Genomic DNA, 9,621 nt, shown 5'->3' with positions numbered 1-9,621 from the left:
TACTAATGGAGGACTATAAGGTCACAGAGTGGTTTAGTCAGTCTCCAGGCCTCACAGTCACACAGTCAAGAAACTTAAAGGATTTAGAGAGTTTCTGTAAAGAGGAGTGGCCTAAGATCTGTAAACCAAGAGACGTGAGTACTTTTTTTATGACCATCTCTTGGCCAGACAAAATATGTAAACATATTCGGTGACCCTTTAAAGTCACATACTGAGACCAAAACCACGACTCCGTTTTTCTCTTCCCTCTTGCTTCCTACATTTTAAGAGCCACTTTTCACTGATTTACGACCATCACGTAATTTTTCGCAGCTCTCGAAACTTCTACTTTGAAACTGAAACAGCTGTGTTAGCACTGATATTTATAATGAATGTGATCATAAATAGACAACACTTTTGCTAAATGTAATTACTATATTAGAAATTTATCAAGATTGAATTCACACTTTTCCAAATGAGGCTATATACCTTATTTTTACCTTACTGATCAGTGTTTGGTTGGTTAACTGCAGGTGTTCGGGCACAAGTCCGTCGTCTGGAAGAGCAGGTGGTGAAGATGACTTCAGTGAATCAAATGCCCTGAAAGTGGAATTAAAGTTCAACTTGATTTGTACATGAATGAATGAAGACAGGCATCTGTCTCGACATGCAGTAATTGCATTACTTATGCATGATTGCATGCTCACAGAACCCAGATGATGACAGCATGTTTTGAAGCCCATGTCTGAATGTGAGTATAAGTGTGTCAGGAGAGTAAGTTTCTTTCTTGGAAGTATGCAAAAGCCAACGAGTTCTTACTGAATGAGAAGTGAAGCCTGGAGATGAGCAGAGATCAAGTCAAGTGCAGTTCAGACTCGCTGTTATTAAATTCTACCTGAGCAGGTTACAGTTCACCTCAGTCACAGAAGAATAACATTTGGCTCTGGGAGCTTCAGTTTTTATACATTGCTGTAGCACCGCCTTAAGCAGCCATTTACATCAATACCTACATCACTAGCCCAGCAGTTCTAAGAAACGTCTCTGTTTGTGGTTCAAACCTAATGTGACACCAATGACCACAACAGCCTGCAGCTGCAGGTTGTCATTCACACCTGGCTTAATGGTAAAGAGGCATATTTGCAGGCAGCTGTTTGAAATTATTTTTATTTGGCTTAGTTTTTGTTAACTTTGGTGTAATATGTCATGTGTTGTTGTTCAGCTGAAGTCTTCTTCCACACAACATGATGAGTGCCGCCTGCTGCAATCAGAGACAATGTAAAATGCAGCACTGTTAAAACAATAAGATTAACGTTGCATTAAAACAAACATTTAGCACATAGGGAGGATTAAACAGATTAAATTGAGTTAATTATTTATAAGGCAGTTGCTACACATTAGAGCTCTGAAACGTCAGATTGGACACATTCAAATGTTAAAGCTTACTCTCTCACAGACTAACAGAAGAGACGTGGAATCACTTTAGTTTGTCTCCAGATACAGTCTGTGCCTCATTCAGTGGAATGGTGCAAAGTTTAAGAGTAAAGACAAAATATAAAAAGAGAATTCAGATATGGCTCCAGTCTGGGACAGATTGGGTCTAAAGCACAAGTTACCATGGCAATATACCCCAGTAAAAAGCAAATCACCTTTGTAGGATATAAAACCCAGAGCTAACCCTAAAGTTACCTTGTTAAGACAAAATTGTGCTTCATTTTCGTGACTATTTACATTGTAGATTCTCACTGAAGGTATCAGAACTATGAATGACACATATATGGAATGATGTAGCAAACCAAAATGTTAAAAATAACTCAAAACATGTTATATGTTAGATTCTTCAAAACAGCCACCACTTTGTTGTGATTATTGCTTGCACACTCTTGATCTTCATGAGGTCGTCACCTGAAATGGTTTTCCAAGAGTCTTGATGGAGTTTCCAGAGGTCTGAGCGCTTGTTGACTCTATTGCTTTCACTCTGCGGTCCATCTCATCCCAAACCATCTCAATATGGTTTAGGTCAGGTGACTGTGGAGGCCGGGCCATCTGCCACAGCACTCCAGCACTCTCCTTCTTGGTCAGATAGCTCCTACACAGCCTGGCGGTGTCTTTGGGGTCATCGTCCTGTTGGGGAAAAAAAAAAGACGGTGGTCCAACTAAATGCAAACTGGTTAGGATGGCATGTTGCTGCAGGATGCTGTGGTAGCCATGCTGGTTCGGTGTGCCTTCAGTTTTGAATAAATCCACAACAGTGTCACCAGCAAAGCACCCCCACACCATCACACCTCCTCCATGCTTCATGGTGGGAACCATGCATGTAGAGACCATCAGTTCACCTTGTTTGTATCACACAAAGACATGGCAGGTGGAATCAAAGATCTCAAATTTGGACCCATCAGACCAAAGCATGGATGTCTACCGGTCTAATGTCCATTCCTTGTGTTTCTTGGCCCAAACAAATCTCTTCTGCTTGTTGATCTTCCTTAGTAGTGTTTTCTTAGCTATTTGGCCATAAAGGCCTGATTCACACAGTCTCCTCTGAAGAGTTGATGTAGAGATGTGTCTGCTACTGTTTATTGGTCAGATGAACACACTGCTTCTGAGTCCTCTATCTTAATGTTTATTCCCTGTTCACTTTTCTTAGGTGGAGAATGTTTGTCCTACCAGCTTCTTGGTTTTCCCAGTGCTAATCTGGAGGTGGAGCTGCTGGCACCAGTCATCAAAGTCCTTCAGTCAGTCTTCTGTACTTCCTGTCGTCCCCATTTACCAGAATTACTGAATGATCAAATAACTTTTCCAGGAATCATTTATCAAAAGTGTAGGAGAAGTCTATTGTTTATATTGTGATAGAAATGGAGTCAGAACTGTTCCCTGTGACGTACCTATACTGCAAAATTCCCATTCAGACACATAATTATGAGCACTTGTGTATTGAGGATGGTTGGTAATAGTGATGGGATTTCTGGCTCTTTTTAGAGAAAACCGGCTCTTTGTGCTCCCAACCGGCTCTTCAGGTTGTTTTGTTGCTTTAATTTATTTATTATTAACAACAATATAAAATTATGCACAAAAGGAATTACTAATTAAAAAAAAGTAGTTTTATTATATATGTTTATTATAAATATTTACGGTGGCCCCTAGAGACAAAGCACGTACAAACTTGTTACTACCACACCAAATCCGCTCGTTGGTACTTGCTGGCTTGTGTAGCCACTAGGTAACAAAAGCTCAACACTGCGCCCAGCTGCGGGAGCACGTCTGTGTGTTTTGGTACGGCGTCGGAGTTTGTACGGGCTTTGCTCTAGGGTCTAGGGGTCACGTAAATAACTTTTATTTATTCACTTCACATAAAATGTAATAAATAAATCATATAATACAAAAACCAACTTTTCACAGTTCAACTTTTAACTATTTAAATTTTCAGCTTTTTCCTTTTAAACAAATTAAAGTGAAACAACACAAACACTGCAAACCAAAACACAATTAAATATAAATTAAAATATGAAAACAAAAAGAAGATGCACATTCTCTATCATATGGGCCTGCATGAATAAACTTTCTGAATCCTTTATCATCTGCAACTGAAAATAGTTGTGGATGATTACTATACCTTTCTAATGTGACGCTGTTGTCCCTGGCTCTCTCTCTCTTCCTCCCGCTCTGTTCCTGTGCTACTGAGTGTAACTACCGCCCCTCCCCCCTCATCCCAGCGCAAAGCACAAGGCTCACGTGGGAAGCGAAGTGGAAAAAAGTACGAGAGAGAGGGTGAGAGAAAGAAAAAGAAACATGGCTCCCAATAAGGAGCCGGCTCGCGTCGTTCACCTCAAAGATCCGGTCCTAACAGCCGTTTCGTTCACGAACGACTCATCACTAGTTGGTAAGACTCACCAGGATCCATGTGGTGATGGTCCACACCCGTGTAACCCAGCCTGTCCTTCAGGATTGTTGGCATAATGGTGTTAAAGCACTGGAGAAATCAAAGGACATGATTCTCACAGTGCTCCAAACAATTTCCAGGCGAGGGATTGATGTCAGAGGTGATGAGAGCATCATACCGTAATTTTTGTGTAGTAGGTGAAACTGAAAGGGGTTCAGCAGTGAGCTCACCTGGGGCCGAAGATCAGCAAGGACCAGCTCTCCAGGGTCTCCATCAGGTGTGATGTCAGAGCCTCCAGCATCTAGCTGTTGTTCATTTACATCTGCCTAATTGACTGGACAACATGTAGTCTTAATGTCAAATCCGCTGCACGGTTAAGAAAATGCATAAACTTAATCCTCATAGCACAGTCACAAGAAAACCAAACAAACATACAGTCATGTGAAAAGAGTGTTTTCATAGAAATCTATAGCATACTCTGAAAAACTAAGAACACTCCAGGATTCAGTCATTTATAGAGCCACCTTTTAGCAGCAACAGCGTCACCAAATTGTTTCTGTATGACTATCAGTGTTTCACAAGGACGTTTAGCACACTCTTCTTTACATTGTTTCTTCAGATCATTGAAGTTTGTGACATTTGTTTAAGTACAGCTATCTTAAGTTCCCTGCACTGAATTTTGGGTTGAGGTCTGGACTGTGAGCGGGTTATTGCAAACACCTTGAATCTTGTCTTTTTCAGTCATTCTGGGAACGTTACCCTGCTGTGTGACCCAAACACATTTTTGACTATAGAGTACTTGGTAAACATGGGAGTTCATGGAAAACTCAATGACTGCAAGGGCCCAGGTTCTGTAGCTGCAAAACAAGCTCAAATCATCACCCCTTCACCACGTGTTGACAGCTGGTATGAGGTGTTTGTGCTGGTATTCTTTGCAAACTTTGTTAACAAATTTGCAGCCATGCCGTCATGCTCTTTTTAGAGAGGACAGACTGTCTCCTTGCAACCCTTCCAAACAAGCCGCACTTATTCAACTCTTTCTAATTGTATTGTCATGGACTTTAACATTTAACATGCTAACTAGGCTGTAGAGTCGGAGATGTAGCTCCTGGATTTTTGAGCTTTTTCTGACCACTGCACAGTTTGACCCTGGGGTGAATTTGCTGGGAAGATTATGACATTGTGATTATGACACATAGCTGAATACTCCAGACCAGCAAACTGCAAAATGTATGATTTCATAGAGGTGCGCTCACTTGCTGGGTAAAACAATTTGTGAATTGCAGTGAAGTTGGTTAGGAAGTAATAAAGGGGGAACATATTACCCTCGAGAGTCTACAGACAAGCTGGAGCATCCAAATCACATGATCAAGTTAAGATTACGTTCGAACATTCACTGAGTCTAGTTTCAATTTGGGTAAGAAGTGCAGACTTAAAACTTACATGAAAGTGTTTAAATTGTGCTGATGGATCAAGTAAAACCAGAGTTGTGAAAGATATGTAGCCCATGCATTTTCCCAAATACGTCATCAGCTTGAGTGCAGGGAAGAAATAATAAAAAACTGTTTTATCTAAGGATAGAAAAAAACTCCAAAAACTTTGAATAAAACATGACTCTTCCTATTGGGAAAAATGCAGCATGTCAGGCATTCACAAATTATATGCCAGAGTGTGGCATTTGGTTGCTGAGGAAAGGGGAAGTTATTGGAGTGGAGGCAAATATATGCTGCGGCTGTGCTAAAAAAAAAAAAGACACCAAACAAGGCAAGATAAGCAGTTTGTAAAAGTGAAATATATAAATAAACTCTAAAGTAATCAAAAAATGCCATTTATAACCTTTGACTTCGGAGTTTTAAATTACACAAAAGATTGCCTATTAACTATGTAGTTAGGTGATAACATCTAGAGTTATTGCATTCATAGAAGTTTCTTTCTGCTCTCAGAATAGATTCAGTTGTTCACAGTTTTGCACACGAGTGCTTACCAGGGTGCAAGGGGTTGAGTGTGGTCATGAAAAGAACAAAGTGGTTAGCAAAAATTCTGTGATGCATTGTCATCGACGGTTGACAAACCCTCAGTCTAACCACAGTGTGACAGCACGGCTTCACGGAAAGTCACATTTTGAATATTTTCTCATGCAGTTTTTTCTTCTCTAAATTTCATGTTCATTTACTTGACCAAACCTCTGATGTGTAAATCAGATCCAACTGAATGTCATCAGAACATATTATATGTCAATAGAAAATTGTCAGTATAATCTTTTAATATATAAGTTTTGCAAATGGTAGTGATAGGATGTGCGATCCTTAATAGTCTGCAAAGGCTTGTGTGCATTCAGAGTGCTCTGTGCGTCACACCAACATCCTGGGAGCATGGGAAAGGTTGTACCTTCTTTTATTGTTTTACGGTAGGATTAACGTAGCTATGTCAGTTTGAGTCTAAGCGCCTTTTTTTACTTATAGATGAACTGTTGGATTTTCCAGACCAGCAGGTTAAGGGAAGTCATTTATGGGGTTCACACTCTGAACACACACACACACACACACACAAACGCACACGCACACACGCGCACACGCACGCACGCACGCACGCACGCACGCACGCACGCACACACACACACACACACACACACCCACACACACACATACATATACACTTCCACATTCCAATGTAAGGAACAAACACCCACTGATGTATAAATAAAGACCAGGGCTGTCTCAGAGTTGCGAGTCCCTGAACCTTCACTCTCGTGCGAGAGCTCAGAGCTGCCCTTGCTAAGCAACAAGTAAAACTGTGTGTCTCTCTCTCTCCTGATTCTCAGCTGAAGAAGTGTCTAGAATGCATCTCTTGACATTATATAATGAAATTTGTTTTCTTTTACTAATAAGTTGAGGATTTGGCGTAACATTGAATATAGAAGTTTTCTATCTCTGAAGGTCAGTTGCAATTATGGGTTGTAAACTCACTTTAGTAGTCCTCCTCCTTCATTATTCCATCCATTTTGTGATCAGTGCCACTGGTAGCAAAACAGCCCCGGAGCATGATCCTTCCACCACCAGGCTTAACATCTGGCACCGTGTTCTCAGATTCAAAGGATCACCTTTGATACATCAAACATACTGTTGTCATTGTGGCCATATAGCTCAGTCATAGTCTAGTCTGCCCATAAAGCTTTCTTTCCAGAAGCAAATGGCTATTTGTGGTTGGGATCCTCTCAGTTCACAGTAAAAACAAATTCCCTCTGCTCTAAAGCTGGTCAAAGTGGTTAGCAAAAATTGGGCCAGATTGTGGGATTTTTGGCCAATTTAAGATGAATTTTCAGTCGTGCAACCATTTTGGGAATCGGCCCATAGTTTCACCTTAGTCGTGTGTCATGCATCGAGTAGGTTTGGGGTAACGAGAAGCAATTAACACCTCAATGACCAGCTCCCGATCAGCAATCATATAATTGCGACCAGAATTTCAAACCTGTTAGAAATTCTGGTCGCCCCTCATGAGGGCATCGCACGGTTGAAGTGGTGCCACGAGCCAATTTAACACAACCTGTCACACTGCACACGCACAAACACAGAAATGGAAATGAAAAAAACAAAGTAGTATGGCAGTGCAGTGTGTGATCTGGACACAAGCGATGGAGGCCCAACTTGTAGAACGTTGGGAAGCTCGTCCCAGCTTCCAAACACGCAAATGAGAATCTGCGGATGCAAAATGTGGAACACACAAATCTAACCGGTTAACGTAAAAAACATTTTAGCTGGAACACCGGAGCTGTGAGCTCGGTGCACTCTGTCAGCTGACTGTTAGCTGAGCTAGCGACATCTCCAAAAACATCAGAGCACTTTTGCAAACATGTTCTATTTTGACCAGCTGACCAGATGGGAACTTTTACGCCACTACATTCACAAAAAAAATGGGTAGTACACATTTCCTGTAAATTAAAGTAACATAATTACAAGGAACATTTTTATTAATCAGCTTCATGCAATATTTATTATGTTTGGTGCATTAATAACAGTTTCATGAGCTTGTGCTATTAAGTATTAAACCAAACATGTGTAAAACTGTACACAGACAGAGACTCATATCTTTACATATTTGGCCGTGCAGACCAAACAGCTTATAAATTGGTTTTTTTGCAGTCATGTTTGTGTAGCGCTTCATGTTGATGATATATGCCATATATGGCTCAAAGACACAAAGTTGACAGGAAATGTGGTTGCTAAGCTGCTGCTATGTGCGCTGAATCTATTTATGGCTAAGGCAGTTGTGTAGTATAAAAAGGGCTGACATGGAAATCACTGATCTTTTTTACTCTGTCCCTTGGCTTTCTTTCGTGGTCCTTTTTGAGTGATCCTCAGCTTGACACAGGTCAGTCTTCAGACTTGTTATATTTTAACTTGATTTTATGTCTCTTTACTTTTGCATAACCTTTTACTTGAGTGTAATAAAACTTCAGGTCACGATTAACTTTTTCATCCAAGTATTAAAAACAATTTTTATATTTAAAAAGATGTTAGTTTGTCCAATTTCTCATGAGTGCAGATGTGGTAAAACACATATTTTTATCATTTAAGTACAAGTACATGTGCTTGGGTTAAAATTAGTCTAGTAAACTTTGAGATTCAACTTCTTTACTCTTCAGTGAGGAAAATAAAATCTCTAAATGTACTTGAGTACATTTTAAAGCCTATTTCTACAATCTATTTTGGTGCAAAGCTAAACAAACCTCATTACTAATATAATAAAAAATATAAAGAAATTAAAACTTTATTTAAACTTAAATTATAATTATAATGAATATAATATGTTTATCTTGTAATCTTCTGTAACACAAGTAGAGAAAAACAAAGTTTTAAAAAAGTTCTATTTGCTGTTGTCAACATTGTAAACAGGCCAACTGACCTCAACACCTAAATATTTGAAGTTTCTATTGTGAGCTCCAATAGATGTGGCAGACATGGCAGAAACACACCAGACAGAATAATACAGTGGAAGTAAAACCTGGAGCCAGTCAACTGGTTCAGGTGCAGCAGGTGGGCGGATCCTCCAAATTGCTCACAAGTATTTGGCTGCTTCACTTCATTTGTTCCAAAAAAACATGTCAGCTTTTAGATGCACGTTGACTGTTTACTTTCCTAACATTGCTATTTTTCATATTTTACTTGCATGTATCATATACAGTCAACTTTACATAATTTCTGTTTAAACAAATATTCATCTTCATTCAAAACAGATCTTACATGCAGCTGCTGTTCATTCAACCATTTAGTTTATTAACTTATAGCAATTAATCTGACATTTCAGAGAATTTCCTTCCCTGAAGATCTCCATTGATCCCTGCGTCAGAGAGCCGACTCCCACCAAACACTGCACTGCACAACAAATCACTCTGCTAACTGAAGAAAGAGGTAAAAGTAATACATCTTTACCAGTTGTTGTTTTGGTTCATCCATCTGGGATCATCCAGTTTGTTGTATTAAATGTGTATTTTAAATGTGTTTTAATGTGTAAGCATGTTCAAATGGTAAAACGTTTCAGAAATAAACAAACAAACTGACTACTTTACTTACTCTTATCAGTGTTCTTTTTCTGTCTTCAAAATAGAAATATGAAGCTCTCCATTTTCTTGCTGGTGGTGCTCTCTGTCACTGTGCTCTGTGTGGATTTACGAACATGTTAAGAAGGTCAAAAATCAGCGTATCATCGAACCAGACACAAAAATGTCGTCTGTTTCTTCTAGCAGATCAGCACAAGAAAGTGTTGACGAA

General features: G+C 39.6%; 1 long non-coding RNA gene across 1 annotated transcript; it reads right to left on the bottom strand.

Moving 5' to 3' along the window:
• Positions 1-1,930: 1,930 nt before the first annotated feature.
• On the bottom strand, positions 1,931-9,510 carry LOC120718592. The gene is made up of 4 exons (XR_005692521.1): positions 9,424-9,510; positions 4,084-4,187; positions 3,865-3,943; positions 1,931-2,100 (listed from the first exon to the last, which is right to left on the bottom strand). It is a non-coding gene; the product is annotated as an uncharacterized LOC120718592 (long non-coding RNA).
• Between the last annotated feature and the right edge of the window lie 111 nt (positions 9,511-9,621).

The sequence above is a fragment of the Simochromis diagramma genome, unplaced genomic scaffold (genome assembly GCF_900408965.1).
Source record: "Simochromis diagramma unplaced genomic scaffold, fSimDia1.1 OVJJ01000817.1, whole genome shotgun sequence".
In the NCBI taxonomy this organism is placed as follows: Eukaryota; Metazoa; Chordata; class Actinopteri; order Cichliformes; family Cichlidae; genus Simochromis; species Simochromis diagramma.
Note: the sequence above shows the minus strand (reverse complement) of the source record. Positions and strands in the feature narration are given on the sequence as shown.